The following is a 19678-nucleotide window of genomic DNA, read 5'->3' on the forward strand; positions in this document are numbered from 1 at the left end:
TTGGCCATCACACTACGTCATGGTTTCTCTTGTTGCAGCATGTATTGGCCCCTCCTCCTTTTTCGGTTTGCCTTTCATCCCAGGTGCAATCCTTTCTAGACATTGATGCAGGGAGCCAATAACTCTTGTGCTCAGGCTCATGGCAGCCATGGCACTTTGAACTGACTTGCTTATGTCAACTGTTTAACTTTTCATTTTCAATTTATGTGGCAAGAAAAGTCCAGTTGGGAATTTACAAAGCTAATAGCTCTAACTCGAGCAAATGCGAGACCCATTGCATTGCAAATATTTGTTTTCTGTGTTGCCTCCAGGCACATTCAACATATATGGCTGGGCACAAAAGGTGGGGGGCAGGACAAATAGATTTGGGACACATGCCCCATCTGGCTACCCCTGGAGACCCCACAGATTACTGGCAGAACCAAACTGTACAACCTATTGTCGATCAACCTCATAGCTCTCGAGCACCATACGTCGGAGCAATAGTTACCAACCATGTGCACTGACACCGGTAAAAGAAGTTCACTCCTGGTGAAGGAACAGAGTATTAGAGCCAGGTGGTGGGCTACACTAACCTTTAATTCCGCAAAGGTGAGTGAATAAAACATTTTGCTTGCCCTGTACCCACTTTCTCCCATAACGGTTGAGTCACCAAAATGCCATAGTGACATCACACACCTTAACAACATCACTGGAAATTACATTAAGTGACCTTTGGTCCTGACTCTTCCCAGAAAGTAATGCCACAAGAATTTTACTTTGAATACATCCAAGGAGTGTAGCTCCACTGTTAAAAATGCTCCCCCAGACACTGTCCAGAGATGAAAAATTAAATGGTGATAAAGTTAATTTATTACCATTTCATTTTACATCCTTTGTACCGAACTGAGGGGCAGATTTAAGGAAAGTGGTGCTGCACATAGTGCAGCACCACTTTCCTTGCCCCCGTTAGCGCCCCCCTACCGTCACCATGTGTGTGCCGTTTCTAAGATACAGTGCACCATGGCGCAGGGTAGAGGGCAATAGCATAAAAAAGTTTTACGCTATTGATGAACTGTTCAGGGTTAGTGCCAACATTTTTACTTAGACAGCTGGGTTCAGAGAAAGCACAGGCCTCCAGTGCGCTTGAAAGTGCAGAGAGAGGTTGATCACTCCAATCCTTGCACTTCTCTCAGGCTGTTTAAAAGCATGAGAGCAGCGCCTGGATTGGTTAAGGGAGTTGGAGCCTGGGCAGAAGACGGAAACTGGAGCGAGGAGGAAGTCACGTTGCAAGCAACATACGATTTTTATTTTTTTATTTTATTTGTTTTATGTACACGCTCCTTCCACGAACCCCCACTCATTTGTCCATTCCACCACTCTCGGAAGTTGTCGGCCGCCCGATGACATCACTATAAATTACTTCTCAGAAGTTTTATAATATCTGTATGATTCATATGACAACACAGCGCAGAGAATGTCTATTTAAGGTACACCTTATATGTGCTGACATGATTTGCCAGGGAACACTCCTTTCTCTTTGTATTACATGAACAATTGTGTATTTGCTGATGAGAATATAGTGCCACAGAATACTAAACAGCACTTGGAACCTAAAATATGTACACCACAAACTGTCATGATTTCATGATTTAATGATTCCGGGAGACTATACCACATCAAGAAATGTACTGATAAATCATTTATAGAGGGGAAAATGAGATTCAAAAGATAGTAGTTATGACCGAGTGTGTTCATTTATTAGACCATATATTGACTATAAACAATGCTAATGGTTCTAATTGATAATTGATTTGATTCATGCCAATTTCAATTCATTAGAACTCACGAGAACAGAGGTGAAGGTTTTAGTCGAGCACACTCACATCGTTTTTCATTGTACACCATAATGAAATAGTGCAACATTTTTTTTTTTTTAAATGAGTTTGTTTTTTTATTTAATTATTCCACAGGTGCTTTCTTGGTACAAATTGACTCCACCATGCAAGTGCCAGTATTTTGAATGGTTGCCTCCATAAATCATGAACTACTTTGAGTATGTCAGAACCAACTCCAGACTTAAAATCACTAATCCACTTTCACACTCATGATCATATCCATTCACTCACTCACTCTCATTCTGACTCACTCAGGCCCACTCGCATTCATTCCCGCTCACTTGCACTCACTAATTCATTCTCACTCTTCTGCACTCACTCACTCATTCTCATTCTGACTTACTCTTAGACTCACTGATAAATACTTTCTCACTCACGCTTACCGACACCCTCACTCGTTTTCAATGATACTTTTTTATCCACACTCACTCTTATCCTCACTGTCTCCTCCTTACTTGTTCTCACCACCTTAGTTCATTTATTCTCACCCAAAGTCACTCATTCTCATTCATTCTCGTTCACACACCCTTACACTCTAACACTCCTCACATTCATTTTGTCATTCATTCCCATTCACACTGACTCACTTCCAGTAATTCTTTCTTTCATCCAATCACTCTCACTCAACCATACTCTCTGACTCACTTACTGGAACTATGGGCCCAATTATGAGTTTAGTTTTTGCAGACGGTAAAACCCCCCCATCAAACTCCCGACAGGATGGTTGCCACCATGCTGGCTACCTCCCCGTTGGCCCCATTAAGTCTTTCCTGCAGGTTTCCGCTGGTCAGCCCAGCGGGAAAGTGGTGGCACCATTGTCACCAGCTCGCAAAGCAGACAGTGCGCATTACGAGGGTGGCCCCCTGCACCTGTTCTCCATCAGCCTTTTCATGGCGGTGAAGCTAGGTTGTAATCAACAGGACGGGGCTGAATTCAGTGCCTCCCTGGCTGATTCCAAACTGCACCACTGTCAGCCCTTCGGGAAATCCGATCCCGGCGGAGGGGCTGGTAGGTTGGCAGGTCCACAACCGCAGTGGTCCAACAGCCACCACGAGTGTGGCGGTCTAAGGACCGCCACACTCATAAGTAGGCCCTTAGTCTCCCTCATTCTCACTCACGGTCTTTCGTTCATCTTTACACCCACACAAACACCCACATGCTTACTCATCTAGTCACTAAGACCCACACACAGTTTGTTACACATGCACAAACTCTTACCCCCACACACACAAACACGAATTACATTAAAATGCATTTTATGATACTCACTTCAGCAGTCAGCAAATGTCTTGTTTCCATCCCTGCCTCTCCATTTTAATTACACTAATAGTGAACAAAAGACTATTTGTTAGTGGTACAATAAAAAAATGGCAGAGAAACAAGAATATGGGCAGGGGGATTGCTTGCCATAAAGGTGAGCTGCTCCTGTTTTCATAGCATGTATTTTTCCACCTATGAAGTCAAAGGTCACAAAAGCAGTGACAGGGGTCACACATGACAAGGAAAGGGGGCACTGCTGCACCTCCTAGATACTCTAAATGATGTTCCTGTGTCCACTTCTCCATCTCTCAGCTCTTTCTGTCTTATTTATGTCTTCAATATGCCTCTCTCTTAACTGTACCCCCATTCTTGCTGTCTTTGAGCTCTCATAGTAGTTTTCTCTTTATCACTTCTCCTACACGGGTCTCCTGCTCACCATCTGTCTTTTTAAAATGTTTCTTTTACCCTTTCACCTATCTCCCCTTCTCTCAGATGCCTGTTTTTCAGATGTACCCTTTCTCTGCTGTCTCTTTCTAGCCTGTCTCTTTATTGCCTCGCTCTCACATCTGACTACCTCTCTATTTCTCTCTCTTGGCTGTGTATTTCTCATTCGTCTTCAATGTCTTTTTTGCATGTATGTCTTCTTTGCCTCTCTCATCTCTCTCCCCCTCTCTCTCTCTCTGTTTTACCTATCTCTTACTCTCCAACACTAAACCCTTAACTAAAAAGTAAATTCAAACCAGGTCAGGAATGGTGGCAACATTGTTTCACCACAGTGTGAGTTTCACTGTGGAATTTACTTGTGGCAGCCAAAAGTCCCTTTTTGATGCAGGGCAAAAAACCTACAAAAAGGCCCATGAGAGCTGTGTTAACGTCTGCTTCTGCAGTACAGTAACTGCTTCTCGGGCCAGAGAGTCACTCAGGGAGTGTCAAGGGTCCTTTCATTCTCCATTAGGATTTTCTATGTAAAGGATGCCTTGTTCTATGGGGTTATTCCACATGTATATTGAGCTTAAGACGTTGTCTTCGCCCGTTTGCTGATTCTTTGACATCAGCCTATCTATTGTTTTTTCTATTCTCCATGATTACATCAGATTTAACAGATCATGGCTAATAACCCGCAAGGATATTCAGGCACTGAGAAACATTGCTGCTAATGGGGCTCACTGAACAGACAGGTCTTGAGTCCTTTCCTGAATTCCAGATAGAGGATGAGGTCCACAGGTGATGTAGGAGGTTGTTCCAATAAACTGTCACAAGGTAGGGGAAGGAGCGTCCTCTACTGTTGCTTCAGGGGATGTGCGGGCCATGTGAGAGGAAGAGGGAGGTGGAGCACAGGTTTCTGGAGGGTTAGGGGATGTTCAGGTGGTGGTTGACGAATGCTTGTCTTTGATTGTGATTGGCTTTGTAGGTATGGATCAGTAATTTAAATTGACATCTCTTCTGAATGAGGAGCCAGTAAAGCTTCTTGAGGTGGGGGGGTGGCAAGACTCCATTTGAGGAGGATGAGCATGAGTCTGGCTGCTGTATTCTGTATTCTCTGTAGTCTCCTGAGAGGGTGTATGGTGATTCCTACATAGAGTTTGTTGCCACAGTCCAGCCGGCTCATGAAAGGTCTTGAGAGACTGTTTGTCTGGTGTTGACGGGGAACCATTTGAAGATCTTATGGAGCATGTGAACACTGAAGAAGGAGGCAGAGGCGACCTCTTCTCCACAGTCAAGAAGAGTTCTGATATCATCAGTGGAAGTTTCAGTGCTGTCTTTGGCGTGGAATCCGAATAGGGAGGAGTCAGGAAGGCTGTTGTTATCCAGGTGTTCCATGAGTTGGCGGTTGCTGGCCTTTTCGAGAACTTTGGCAGGAAAAGGGAGCAGAGGCATGGGGCAGTAGTTCTTGAGTCTGCTGGGGTTGGTGAATGGTTTCTTGAGAAGGAGTATGACTTCTGTGTGTTTCCATTCTTTAGGGAAGGTGGCCATGGTTATGGATGAGTTAAAAATGGTGATGAGCTTGTTGCTGATCATCTTTCTCCAGAGGCTGAAAATGTGGTGGGGACAGGGATCCGTGTGGGCTCCTGAGTAGACTGAGTTCATGATGGCTGTGGGGGTTTGTTTGGAAAGCATACCCTAGGCAGGGAGCAGGTAGTCAGAGTCTTCATCAGGGTTTGAACCTGTAGGAGCAAGGAGGCTGAGGGTGTCATGAGAGGTGGGATGAGGTTCAAAGTTTTTGTAGATGGTGAGAGCTTGTCATGGAAGAAATCCGCCTGGGTGTCGCAGAGTTCCTGAGAAAGGGTGATGAAGGTTTCAGTGACTGAGGGGTTGGAGAACTCTCTGACAGTTTTTAAGTGTTCTTTGCTGTGGTTAGAGTTGGCTTAGATGCAGTCAGCTAGGGTGCTCTTTTTTGTCTGTTTCAGTAGTTGGTGATATTGGTTGAGGGATGACTTGAAGGAGGCTTGTCTGTGTGCTATTTACTGGTGTGCCATTTTATTTCTAGTCGCTTGCAGTTGCATTTCATGGTTCTCAGTTCCGTAGTGCACCAACTGGCATGGTAGGTGGGTCTCTTGAGTTTGGAGGGCTTGACGGGAGAGACTATGTCGGCGCAGTTGGTGATCCTGGCAGACAAGTTCTTGACAGCCTGTCCTAGGTTAGTTGCAGTGTCATGGTGGAGGTGTTGAGGGTGTCAGTCCACTGGCTCTCTGATACTTTGTTCCAGCTGCAGTGTGAGGTGCTGGACGCTTTGTGGTGGTGCCAAGGGATCTTGTGATGATGAAGTGGATGATGGTGTGGTCTGTCCAGGTGGGCTCCATGACATGGCTGTACTTGACTCTGTCTCTGGCCATGAAGATGGAGTCAAGAGTGTGTCCTGCATGTGTGGGGTTGGTGACTAGTTTGGTGAGGACAAGGTTGTTTATGCTTTCAAGGAGGTTTATGGTGTTATTATTGTTATGGTCGTCAATGTGAAAATTGAGGTGTTCGAGAAGGATGTGGTGTATGGAGTCATGACAATCGGGCAAAGAATTCAGGGAAGGCTTCACAAAAATTGGGGTGCGTTCCTGGAGGATTGTAGGCAAGGGTGCCTCTGATGGTGGTCTTGCCACCGGTTTGGAGTTGAAAATTAGGGTGTTCCATGATCGGGGTAGTGTTGTCTGCTGCGTTGATGCAGTGGATGGTTTCTTTGTGCATGATGGTGGTTCCACCTCTGTGTTTGTTTATGTGGTCCTGGTGCATCATCTTGTAGCTGTCGGGAGTAGCTGCAGTGATGTTGGGTGTGGATGCATGGTTCAGCCAGGTCTTGGTGAGAAAGATGACGTTGGGGTGAGGGAGGTGATGGTGTCCCAGATCTCGGTTGCATGCTTGTGGAGTGATCGTGCATTTTTGTTCTGTAGCAGTTGTGGTTGTCTTGGTGGTGGTTCTCGGCATGTGGGTGCTTCGGGGTTGCAGGAGAAAAGACAGTGTTGGCAGGAAAAAGGTCCTACCATAGATCGCAGCGCGAGGTGGCAGCAGTTGTTGCTGTGGAGTCTGAAGTCCAGAGCTCGAAGCTCAGTGGTGGTGTATCTTTGCAAGGTAGGAGAACCAGGGTCCCTGGCTCGGGCATGGCCCAGACATGGACAGGCACAGATGGGTTTCCAGCGCTGCACCCACTGCATGCATCCACTGAGCAGCCATGCTGCAGCCTCCATTAATTAGGTCCTGGGGGCAGAGAGAGTGCTGAACCTGTCTTTCACTGGGCCGAGCTATACCAACGTGGACAGTGTGGCAGATTCTAGTGGGCCTCTGAAAAAAATCCCTCAAAAACATAGAATGCTTCCAGTCATCTATCATTTTCCATGAGCAGCTCCCGATAAGGCCTAGCAGTTCCAAGTCCCTCATAAAACCAGAGTTTTTCCTATAACTGTGGGACTTGAATCCTGCCTATGTGTCTGTTAGTCTTTGTGAATGGGTGCCTGTTTTTTATGTGTGAATGGTTGTGTGTGTGCGTAGGTTGGTGTGTTGGTGTGTTGGTGCATGGAACCCTGTAGGACAGCCTTTCTAAAAAAGAGGGGTGTCGCTCCCACTGGTGCAGTATGTGTAGTGGCACTAGGGCACACGGCATGAGGGATCCACTGAACCCTGATGTACTTTATAACTGAAACGACAGACAGGGGGCGCACTAGGGCCATTGGCAAACTGGTTGTGCTACTGCTGAAAACGTGTGTGTTGTGTGTCTCTGTGGGTGAGCACAGCAAGCTCACACTAATGAATTTTGTCAGTACTTGCTCTACAATTCAAACGAATGCTGTTTGCATTGCTAATCAGCTGATGGCTTTCACTGTTTATCATTTCTGAACAGAGCCAGAGCTGACAGATTTAGCACCTTGATATTGACTTTGAATTGTCTGAGCACTGTCTTGCCTTTGAACCTCAGCAGTACAGTGCTCTACCTGGAGACTTCCTTACCTCTCAGGATTGTTCCTAGCAGAGGATGGGGCAGGGTTATCAATAGTGCAGCAGGCGCATGGCACTGGGACTCAGATGTGTGTGGGTCCCACTTCATCCCAAGTAGTGGTTGTTTTTCTTAATATAAAACTGTGGGGTGCGGCCAGTTTCCGAACTTCCATTAGTGCTGATGGAGCTCTGGCACCACCACAGGCTGAGGAGATCTGCAAAGATGACTCCTGCCCGAATCCGTTCGCTTTCCAAGTGTAAACACGTCTAAGAATAGATCAGGTAAGTCATGGATTACTTCTCTGATGGAGAGACTTTAAGACAGTCTATCCTTGCATTCTGTAACTCTGGCAGGTAATTCGTCGCCCGACGCTGCAGAAAAGTTAATGAGTTGAAGGGCAGAGGAGAGCTCCTGAAACAAAGCTCGTCGCCCGAACGTTGACAACTGTGCCATCAGTTCCGAGTAGCGCTTGAGTCACGCATCATGAGTCACTCTCCTCTGCCTGCTTCTCCGGCCTCTGCTTTCATTATTTGCTGGAATAGTGGTATGAGATTGTGCTAAATTAGCTACATTTCGCTAACAGCTTCCCACGTTCCATGACAAATAAAACATTTTCAAGGGCCGGAGGAGGTAGGCCCTCATTACAAGAGTCTCAATTAATTGTGATACTGCATATATCTCACTTATGAGTTTTGTCTTAAATATCAGCAGGTCAAACCATATTGGTGGAAAAAAGCCTGCATTTGACGTGCGTGCAATTGCTGCATTATGTAAATCTCATTGCCCTATATAAATTATGCCTGTGTGAAATGGATTGTACACCTCTTAGTTTAGTTACCCTAGCAACCACTGCTCACCTCCACAATCAGCCTGGCTGATGAAGGGTGATACCCTGAAACCAGTCCCAGGATGCTTGTTTCTTGTCCAGGGAGGACCTGGCCTGGCAGTTCGGGCTGGACTGTTCCCATGGGGAACAGGATCAAGACTGATTTGCATATGGCTGGGTCCAAACTGGAATGGCATGGCAAGCAAAAAAACTGATGGATTAAACCCAGATCTGTGACTGGGGGTGAATGTTTGATTTGCTCTGCATTCTGTCCATCATCTGTTGTTTTTACATTTGTCACCTCCACAATCAGACACACACATACTCGCTAAATGTACAGGCCATTTGTAATTCAACAAAGTACTTTACAAACACTGTTGCAAACGTTCTTGGAGTGCACATAACCTACATTTTCCAGCACTCTACCATCATCAACAGTTTGAGAGTGAGAGTTTCCACAACTAAATTAAACTATTTTCAAAACACGTACACCATTTACATTTCAAATAATGATTTCCTTTAATCTTAAAATATATACAGTGTTGAGTTTTTATTTTCAACCAATTTCAAAAATAAGATTTGTATTTTAGCTAAATAGTGTTTGGTGGTCTAATTATATGTACACTCTAATGAATGTTAAAAATATGTTTTAAAATATTTTTATAGTAATATAAAAATTATGATTCTTGATTGACTGATTTTGAGCAGAATGTAATCAAAATACGTCCTTTGGCCAGTGCTTAATTTGTAAATAAAAATGTGCTGGTGCCCAGAGCTCTCCTCTGAAACAGGCGGCTGCTGCAATTAAATGTGCAAGCATGAAATACTGAGGCAGCGTAATCCTGAAGCCATCTCGGGCACTTTTAATCCATTTACAGCCACTCCCTGCCCCTTCAGCTCACTCTTGCAGCCTTCTGATTTCGCCCTTTGTGATGCTTTTTTGTTTTTCTCTTCCTCTGCCTTTCCCATATGTGTCTTTTGCTCACAGCAAATGCTTGATTCAGAAAAATAAGTGCCGGGCCTCAAAAATAAGCACCAGTGTTCTTCACTAGAAACCACTGGCATAAATTAGTCACTGCCTTTGGCCATGGTTAATGACTCTTATTGGAAGTCCAAAGACTAGCCAAAAATAAAATGCAGTTCTTCACATAAAAAAACCAGATGTGCAATTGAAAGCCATTTTGGAATTTTAAAGTCTAGAATTTGCTTTTTCACCCAGTCTGAAAGAAGGTTTCTATATACTTCACAAACAGTGGGCAAAATGATAGTAGTATGTGCAGTACCACATAATATAGGTGTCCATAGTTCTCTGAAGAAGACACTGTTAAAAAGTAACAAGTATTGATTAATCTGAAACCGTGCACATTTTGTCAGATAAAGAGATTATGATTTTCAAACATACAATGTATTAAATGTTATTGAGTTGTAAGAAATAAAAAAAATATTACTTGTTAATTTTTTGGTATTCTTAATGTCTTCATTTTTTAAAATATAAATGTATTTGTGTCTTAAAGAAATTATGATAAACAGAATATTATTTGTGTTTAAAATGTCTTCATAATTTTTCTTACATTGATTTTGTAAATTTTGTTTATTTTACTATCAAATATATTTGAAGAATACATTTTTATCAAATGAATGTTATAATCTGTCATTACTCAATTATACCTAGTAATAAAATTTAGATTAGACTGTGAAAAATCAATATATAATCAAAGATAAAAAATACACATCGAACTTATTTTTCTTTAAAAAAATCTATTAAATAGAACATCCAAATACATTATATACTAAACATAAATCAAACACATTTATCCTAACAATTACACCAAAAATAATACTAATACATGATTATTAAAAATACCCTACATTTTAACACAACCAGTGTCCCAAACAAATTCCCAATAAAAAAGCATTTAACATCCATTAACAAAAGAAAAACAATTCTGAATTGTTTGGGCTCTCATAAAAATAAAAAATAAAAAAGCTTTATTTGAAGTCTGGAACGTTGAGGCAAAGTGCTGTAATGGTCTCTGAATGTGTCTTAAATTTGAAATGGTTTCATTCCTTCTTTTGTGTCTAATAATTATATTTTGTGCGTAATAGTTATATTTTATCTCAGCTGCCTTTGGCATTGTTTTATAGTTGTATTCTAGTTGGCAGTGGTAGTGGTATGATCACTGGTGCACCAGTTGCTTAGCTCTATCATCTCATTTGTCATGCTTGCATGTATGTCAAGTCCATAGGCAAATTTTACAACTCCAAAGTCTAACACTTCCCTTACTGTTGGGCTGACTGGAGTGGGAATACTAAATTTCACACCTTGGAAGTCCATTACTTTCTCTAATGTTGCACAGATTGGTATGGAAATAGTAAATTTTACCCCGCTTAAGTCCAACACTTTCCCTACAGTTGCGCTCTTTGGAGTGGGAATAGTAAACTGTATCCCTCCAAAATCCAACACTTTCCCTACTGTTGACAGACTTGGGTGGGTATAGTAAATATTACCCCTCTGAAGTCCAACACTTTCCGTACCATTTCATAAAGTTGAGTGACACTAGTAAATTTTATATTTTTAGACTCCAATAGTTTTCAGAATGTTGGTTAAATAGAGTTTATAGCATTAATAATATTTTTTGTGTGTCTCCATTAATATATTTGTCTTTTTTTAATATATATTTCACAATCTTATTGTGTATGCCTAGGATGTACATATGTCATATAAAAATATATATTTTACAAAATATTAAAGTTACTAATGTTATAAATGTATTATTACAAATATGTATATATTTCATAGTATTAAATTTAAAACCTAAAAAATGTAGTTTGAAATAAATATTTAATTATATATATATTTTTAGTAAAACATCTAAAATATTTAAAAATAATATAAATTGTCCCCTGCCTTGCCCCCTGACCTATCTGCAATCCACCCTGCCCCAGCCCTTAAAACTGCCCCTTCCACCCTCTGCCCTGAGCCTTACACCACCTCTGCTCTGAGCACTAAAAGTAACCCTACTCTGTCCTAAAAACTACCTCGACCCCCCACCCCTGCCCTGAATCCTAAAATCTACCCCACCATGTCCTAAAAGCTACCTTGACCTCACCACACCCACCCTGAACCCTAAAACCTACCCCGCCCTGTCCTAAAGACTACCCCACCCCGCCCCCAACCTGAACCCTAAAACCTACCCCGCCCTGTAAGAAAAACTACAAAGAACCCTAAAACCTACCCTGCCCTGTCCTAAGAACTGCCCCAACTTGTCGCTGCTGCCCTGAACCCTAAGACCTACCACACCCTGTCCTACAAACTACCCCAACTCCACGCCCTGAACCCTAAATCCTACCCCAACCTGTCCTAAAATGAAGCCCCATTTACCTGGCTTCTGCATTCCTCTCCCAGCTGTTCCCGCTGTGTGTCTGAACCACATATATGCATGGTGCCTTAACCATGCATTTTTGTGGTTCAACCACAAGCATGGTTCAGGCAAGCATGGTAAAGCTTGCGTGGTTACAGTTGTGTAGTAAAGGCCATTTCTCAAATAATATATACACACACAGACACACACACACACATTTATATGTACATATTTATATGTATCATCCAGTTGGAGCTCCTTTACCGACCCTGATACCCTTGGGTGGTGGAGCGTGTGCTGGAGGAGCACACCGGCAATATATGACAACAACTCAAATGAGTAAAACACACTATCTCATACTGTGAAGTGAAGAAGTTTTACTTCAGAGACTGGCGCATTTCGGCTGTCACCATGGCCCTGATCACAAGACAAAGTGCACCTCTCCATCGAGTAAAATACACCACATAAACAGTGAAAACATGTGTTATGTTAAAGTCAGCGCCATCTTGGAGAGAGAAATTTGTTACATGCATAATATTTTATACCCATTAAAACATATTTGTTATATCACTTTCAAAATACTTTTTTTTTACTTTTTCCCTCAGTTTGACCCTCATTGTGTCATAGATATAAATTTCCCGAGTTCTTCTAGTATGGGACAGTTTGGATGGTCTTCAATGCAATAATAAACAACCATTATCCGTAGATAGCCAATCTATCATATCTTCTTAGATATGGCATGATTATGACAAATTTATATGAAGGGCACTTAAAAAAACCACAACATATTAAGCTAGATTAGTAATTAATCAGGAAATCAAGTACACCGATTACCCTCCTAGGTCATAACTTGGCGGGCAGGGGAGGCCAGACACCAACCTGTTTGGGTTGGAAAACTGCCACTCCATTTTTCTACCCGCTGGCTCTATTATGAGTTGCCTGCTGGCCCAGCGGGAAACTCACCACAAAATTGATGCCGGCTCGTAATTGAGCCGGCGGCAATGTTGCGGTGCGTCGGGTGCATCTCACTTTTCACTGCCCGTAATTTGAGCAGTGAAAAGCGCAAAGGGGCTGTCCATGGGGGCCCCTGCACTGCCTATGCCAAATGCATGGGCAGTTCAGGGCCACCCATGGGGATCCCAGCACCTCGCCTTCGCAAGCCTTTGCATGAGGGTGGGACCACCATGCAAAAGCCAACGGAGAGGGGAGTCGTAATCCCCTGGTGGATTATGACCACTGGCACGCCAGGCTGTAGACTTGCGGCAACCTGGCAGTGCCAGCGATCAGACCGTGGCGGCTCCGCCAGAGTAATAATGAGGAGACCGGACCACTGCTTTGGCGGTAGTCCAACTGCCACCACGAGTCTGGCGATCCCAGGACTGCCAGACTTGTAATAATCACCTTAATATCTCAGAGAGAGTAGCAAAACCTACAGAACCAGCCATGGAAAGTAAAACATTGAAAAACAAAATAAATAAATAAATCTTGCCATACAGACAGAACATGCTTTGACTAAGCCTGCGGTATCTTAACTTTTCCAGAACATGCCGATGTCCCAAGTCTGTTCAACATGGCATGTTATTCACACTCACTCTAGAGAGCCATAAAAATGTCTTCTGAAAATAATCCAGCAATAAAACCAAATGTCACCAAGTGTCACTACGATCTAACGAAGTGTGAGATGAATATACATTGTTTTTTTTATTGGAACCCACTGTTGCGATCAAATTATGTATCATTCCCAGTATACATCAATCAATCATGGGGGTTGTTTCCTATAATTCGATGTTGCTGGATGAGGTTAGGTTATGAGTTTTTTATGTCCACTTGGGCCTGAGTGAGCATGTTTATTGATTTGAGTTGTTGTCATATTTATATGTATATATATCACGTTCCACGCTGCAGCATCCTCGTCCAGCGGCTGCAGCACCACAGGCAAGAAAGGGATTAAAAGGCCAGTAAATTGTTAAAAAACAACATTTATTCACCACCTTGTAAAGACACAAAACGTGTGCACAGGAAAAAAATATCACGGCCGACGTGCTTCGGCAGATGCCGTCCACTGGGCCTATGTTACATTCTTGGTGGACATGTTTTATTTTCATAATAGAACTCTTGTCCACCATCACCCAAGATAACCACTAGAAGGCTAGCATACTCATTGTCACAACACGTATCGATATCATTGTATTTCAATGACTGAAGCATTAAATTACAGTTAAAAAAATACAATTCTATGTCAGGACCAGAGGCGAGGATTATGCAAACTCTTCTTCAATTTAATGTCACAGCAGTTTGAAAGAACATGTAAACACATAACAAGAAAAGAACATTAACATTATCACAGTCCAATCAAATATTCATCTGCTGTATATCTTCACGTGATGTCCCTTCCTCTTCCTTCTTCTTCACTGCTCACGAGTCAGTTAAGTCTTTTTTTCCCCTTTGCGCTATTTGACAAAGGACTAATTCGATTGTACTGTTGTTTTCAAGTGTTGCCTCGCCGCTTACAGCCTTAAGGGAAAAGTTAAGCGACGAAATAATGATTACAGCCAGCATGACAGGCTTCGGCCGAGCGATTTGGATTCATAGGGTGTCCACCAGAGGGTGCTCTTTTACGCCGACAGTAACCCGTGAAGTGAGTGCACGCTGTAGCTTAGGGAACACTCTGACGGTTTCACACCCTCAGCTCTTTCCTGCTGACACCACAGGAGCGTGATACATGTCAGCCCTAGGGGGCTCAGAAGGCCGATCTCGGTGTGCACACAGTCAGCGAGTTCCTCTCCCAGTAAATCATTGAGCACACTAAGGGGGGCTGCCTAATATAAACAGGGCATTTTTGTTACATAAGTCTGTATAATTCTGTATAATGTTTAGTCCCTCTCACCTGGTGCCCTCTCCTCTATATAAAAATGGACTCCAATAGGGAACATGAATATTTCTCCTCACAGGAGAATAATAATGCTCAGCCCCATCGCCTGCCTGTAGAAATAGATAGGGCGTTATCCAAAGCCATATCCAGAGCTTTGGCACATATTCAGGCGCAGGTCGACAGACTGTCCAAAAGCATTCTGGGAGTGTTTTCCGACCCCGCCTCCCTAGGCTCAGCCACTAGCGGGGTTCAGGCAGGGGCAAGAGGGCCATGAAGTGTGACGTAGGGCACCTTGAGGGTTTCAACAGACTTTATGAAACCTTCCAGGAGAGTGCGTGCATACTTCAAAACGTACCCTACCGGGAGGCTGACAGGCCCAGCGAAATCAGCGATTTGATCGCTCCAAGTTTGGACCCAGACACCAGGGGTTCTTACAGAGGGGATGATGGGATGGATACATCCTCAAAACCAAAAACCATATGCATTCCCACCGTTCGCAATTATTCCCCATGTTGCGGCTCAAACTTTAAGACAGAAAGCCTCATTGATTCTAATAACGCCGATCTGGAGGTCTCAAGCATGGTTTCCCATACTGCTGAAGCTTTCTTGGCATCCTGTCTATCCTCAAAAATCCCCAGGGGAATTTTTATCCTCTGGTCCTTCAGGACCATCTAACGTTCATGGCATGGAGGATTTCAGTGGACGATGGAAAGACAAGCGCCTTTCACGGGAAGCTACAGACTTCATCCCTCAGGCATGGGCCGAGGGCCCATCTAAGAGGTATCTTTCAGCCTGGAGACGGTGGCATTGTTGGTGACTGGAGAGACAATTGGATCCCATGGGGACAGCAATTATCCACATTATGAATTTCCTGGCAGAAATGGCTCAGATAGGCTTGGCGTACAAGATAGTTAATTCCTTTAGGTCAGCTATCTTGGCAGGTCACAACCCCATTGACAACACTCCGGTTAGTGAATGCCTGTGGGCTTGCAGACTTATCAAAGCTATTAGGATTATCAGACCTCCAGACCCTCGATACTCCAAGATGTAGGATGTTAATTTGGTTTTAAGACTCCTAATGGATTGGAAGGATAACCAATATATCTCTTGGAACTATCTGCAAAGTTGGCTATTCTTCTTTGCCTTGTTTCATGCAAATGGGTTTCAGACGAGTGGGCATTGGACGTATCCACCAGAGTCTTCACTCTGGAAGAGGTAACCTTTATGATATCTAGTAGAACAAAAACTAAAACCAGGTCAGTGTCTTATCCTGCTTCTGCAGACAATACTAACGTGTGTGGTGCAGAGCATCTAAGTGTATGAATTGATGACTAGTGAGTACAGACCGGCAGGAGAGAGACAATTGCTAATCGGAATCCAGAAACCCTTTAAGGCAGTATCGTCTCACTCCATTGAAATTCCAGGAGGGCAGTTTCTTCACGTTCCGTGGCACAGGAGTGATATTCTGTTATTCACAAATGATTATCCAAAGCTGAGGGAAAAACTGGTTAGATGGTACCAGCAGACAGATAGATTTGTGAAGCTTTCGAAATGTCTGTGGGAAGACCTGAATACTCTGTTGGAGATAGTAGTGCCAGCTGATTTGTGGGTTCAATGCAAGAGAACATTGGATTGGCTGACGAGTGAACCGGAAACAGATAGAGTTACAGGTGCACCATCACCCGAAGTTATGAAACATTATTATGAGGTGATTGAGTTCCTGAAGACAAGAATCTCACCTAAAAATATTGATTGGCAGAGAATTGACAGGACTAGTTGCAATTGACTGTCTTTTTTGTCTGCAACTGTTTCATTAATAAGACTGATTTCATGTTATGTGTGAATGCAACCACTTACGGGGTTCATGATACATACATTCTTAGACCTTTGCTTATTGTTAGAAATGGGGTCTTTGGTTGACAGTCAGGTTACCCCCTGTTCAAGCAAGGACCCTCACTCCAGTCAGGGTAAAAGAGAATCACCCTCAGCTAACCCCTGCTTACCCCCTTGGTAGCTTGGCAGAGCAGTAGGCTTAACTTCAGAGTGCTAGGTGTAAAGTATTTGTACCAACACACACAGTAACTCAATGAAAACACTATAAAATGACACAACACCAGTTTAGAACAATAGGAAATATTTATCTAAACAAAACAAGACCAAAACGACAAAAATCCGACATACACAAGTCAAGTTATGAATTTTTTAGAGCTTAAACTCAAAAATAGCGCTTAGAAACAAAAATGCTTCGATGAGATATTAACACTTCGTCGTGACGGAGTCGTTCCCAACAAGCCGACACCAGCGGCGCTGGACACGGAGTCGTGTAGACCCCCAAGTACAGTACCTTTGGTGAAGAGTGAAAACAAGCCGATGTGTGAAGTCGGGGATCGCGGCGTCTGTGCGAAACGTTGAATCCGTGCACTTCGAGCGGCGTCGGTCACGACGCGGTGCGGCGACATCCACGGAGTCGCGGACTTCAGCCGGGCTGCTGCGGCGTCGGGCCTTCGAAGAGCGTCGCGTTCCAGCGAAGGTCACGGCATCGGGTGCAGGCGGCGTCACCGGATTCAGCAGCGGCGTCGGTCCGGAGTCGTCCGAAGTCGATTTCCTTGGGTTTCCACCAGCTTTCCTTTCAAGGGCCCAGGGACTGGATAGGGCACCACTTGTCGGGGCAGGCGTCTCTCCAGAGACTCCAGGTGCTGGCAGAGAGAAGTATTTGCTGTCCCCGAGACTTCAAACAACAGGAGGCAAGCTCTAACTCAAGCCCTTGGAGATTTCTTCACAAGATGGAAGGCACACAAAGTCAAGTCTTTGCCCTCTTACTCTGGCAGAAGCAGCACTGCAGGAAAGCTCCACAAAGCACAGTCACAGGCAGGGCAGCACTTCTTCCTCAGCTATCAGCTCTTCTCCAGGCAGAGGTTCCTCTTGGTTCCAGAAGTGTTTCTAAAGTCTGTAGATTTGGGTGCCCTTCTTATACCCATTTTAGTCTTTGAAGTCACCTTTCTTGAAAGGGGACTCACACCTACTTGTGAAATCCTGCCTTGCCCAGGCAAGGCCTCAGACACACACCAGGGGATTGGAGCCGGCATTGTCAGAGGCAGGCACAGTCCTTTCAGATGAGAGTGACCACTCCACCCCTCCCTCCTAGCAGAGATGGCTAATCAGGAAATGCAGGTTACACCCCAGCTCCCTTTGTGTCACTGTCTGGTGTGAGGTGAAAAACATGGCAGAGTCACAGAATGGTTTAAGCAAGAAAATGCTCACTTTCTAAAAGTGGCATTTTCAAGCGCACAATCTCAAAATCAACTTTACTAAAAGATGTATTTTTAAATTGTGAGTTCAGGGACCCCAAACTCCACATGTCCATCTACTCTCTAGGGGAATCTACACTTTAATCATATTTAAAGGTAGCCCCCATGTTATCCTATGAGAGAGACAGGCCTTGCAACAGTGAAAAAACGAAGTTGGCAGTATTTCACTGTCAGGACATATAAACCACATTACTATATGTCCTACCTTGTCCATACACTGCACCCTGCCCTTGGGGCTACCTAGGGCCTACCTTAGGGGTGCCTTACATGTAAGAAAAGGGAAGGTTTAGGCCTGGCAAATGGGTACACTTGCCAAATCGAATTTACAGTGTAAAAATACACACACAGACACTGCAGTGGCAGGTCTGAGACATGATTACAGGGTTACTTCTGTGGGTGGCACAACCAGTGCTGCAGGCCCACTAGTAACATTTGATTTACAAGCCCTGGCACCTCTAGTGCACCTTACTAGGGACTTACTAGTAAATCAAATATGCCAATCATGAATAAACCAATCAACATTACAATTTACACAGAGAACATATGCACTTTATCACTGGTTAGCAGTGGTAAAGTGCTCAGAGCTAAAAAACCAACAGCAACAGGTCAGACAAAATAGGAGGCAGGAGGCAAAAATATTGGGGATGACCCTGCATAAGCAAAAAAGTCCAACACTTTCATTCCAGATAACTATCAATAATGGCCATACAGTGGGTGCAGGTGCTTAACTTCTTTCAGCAAAGAAGAAGGAAGAGGATGAGTCGCCACGTGAAGATATACAGTGGATGACTATTTGATTGGCCTGTGGTAACTATGGTGACCTTATTGGACTCATGTCTCCTGTAGTGTTAATGTTCTTTTCTTGTTATGTGTTTACCTACGTTCTTTAAACTTCTGTAACATTAAAGTGGAGAAGAGTATGCATAATCCTCACCTCCATGACCTTAATAGAACTTAAACTTTTCTTCTCGTTAGCTAGGAAGTTTACATTCTCATCTTCCACTGGTAGTCAAAAAATAACATTAAGGCTTATAAGATAAGAATTTTTAACAAGCATCCCATTTCTAATTTTAACCAACAGTATAACAAGATTGCATCTATTCAGTAATAGTGTGTTTTCACCTTTTGTTTGCTCACATAATTACATAAAGATACTTCATGGATAAAATCGCCATGTGGAAATCAGTGTGTGTCTATGGGCTACACTATTGAACACATTTCTATTGAAACTGCATCTGAAGTCAGAATAAAAAAACTTTCTGTGCCGTACTCGTGGCGGTGAGGAGAAGGGGGGGGGGGGGGCATCCCTCATGAAGCTTGAACGATATGATTAGCGGAGAGAAAGGAGCATAATGGTTTGAATCCTTCGGGTTATCATTCGGGTTCCCAGTTTTAAACACACATTTCATATTGTGCTGGTTCACAACTAAAGTGCCTGTGCTTACATCGTCTTCGACAGTAAAGTGCTCAATGTTCATCCCTAATTCATTAATCGCACACTTGGTTATTTTTGCGTTAGTTACTATGATGTGCGTTTTCCCTAATTAAGCACCAAATTTTCCATGGCACATTTCAGTTCATCAACTTTTCTGTGGGCCCACAAAAAAGTAAAGTGACAAGTGCTTTTTATTAATTTATTCCACTTCGATTATTCTATTTATTGCACTGGTCCTCACATATAAAATTATAGTGCTTGTATTAATATACCTAATATGGTCTTAAATTCTCTAATCAAGAATTCGGGTCAATAAGT

The sequence above is a fragment of the Pleurodeles waltl genome, chromosome 10 (genome assembly GCF_031143425.1).
Source record: "Pleurodeles waltl isolate 20211129_DDA chromosome 10, aPleWal1.hap1.20221129, whole genome shotgun sequence".
NCBI lineage: Eukaryota > Metazoa > Chordata > Amphibia > Caudata > Salamandridae > Pleurodeles > Pleurodeles waltl.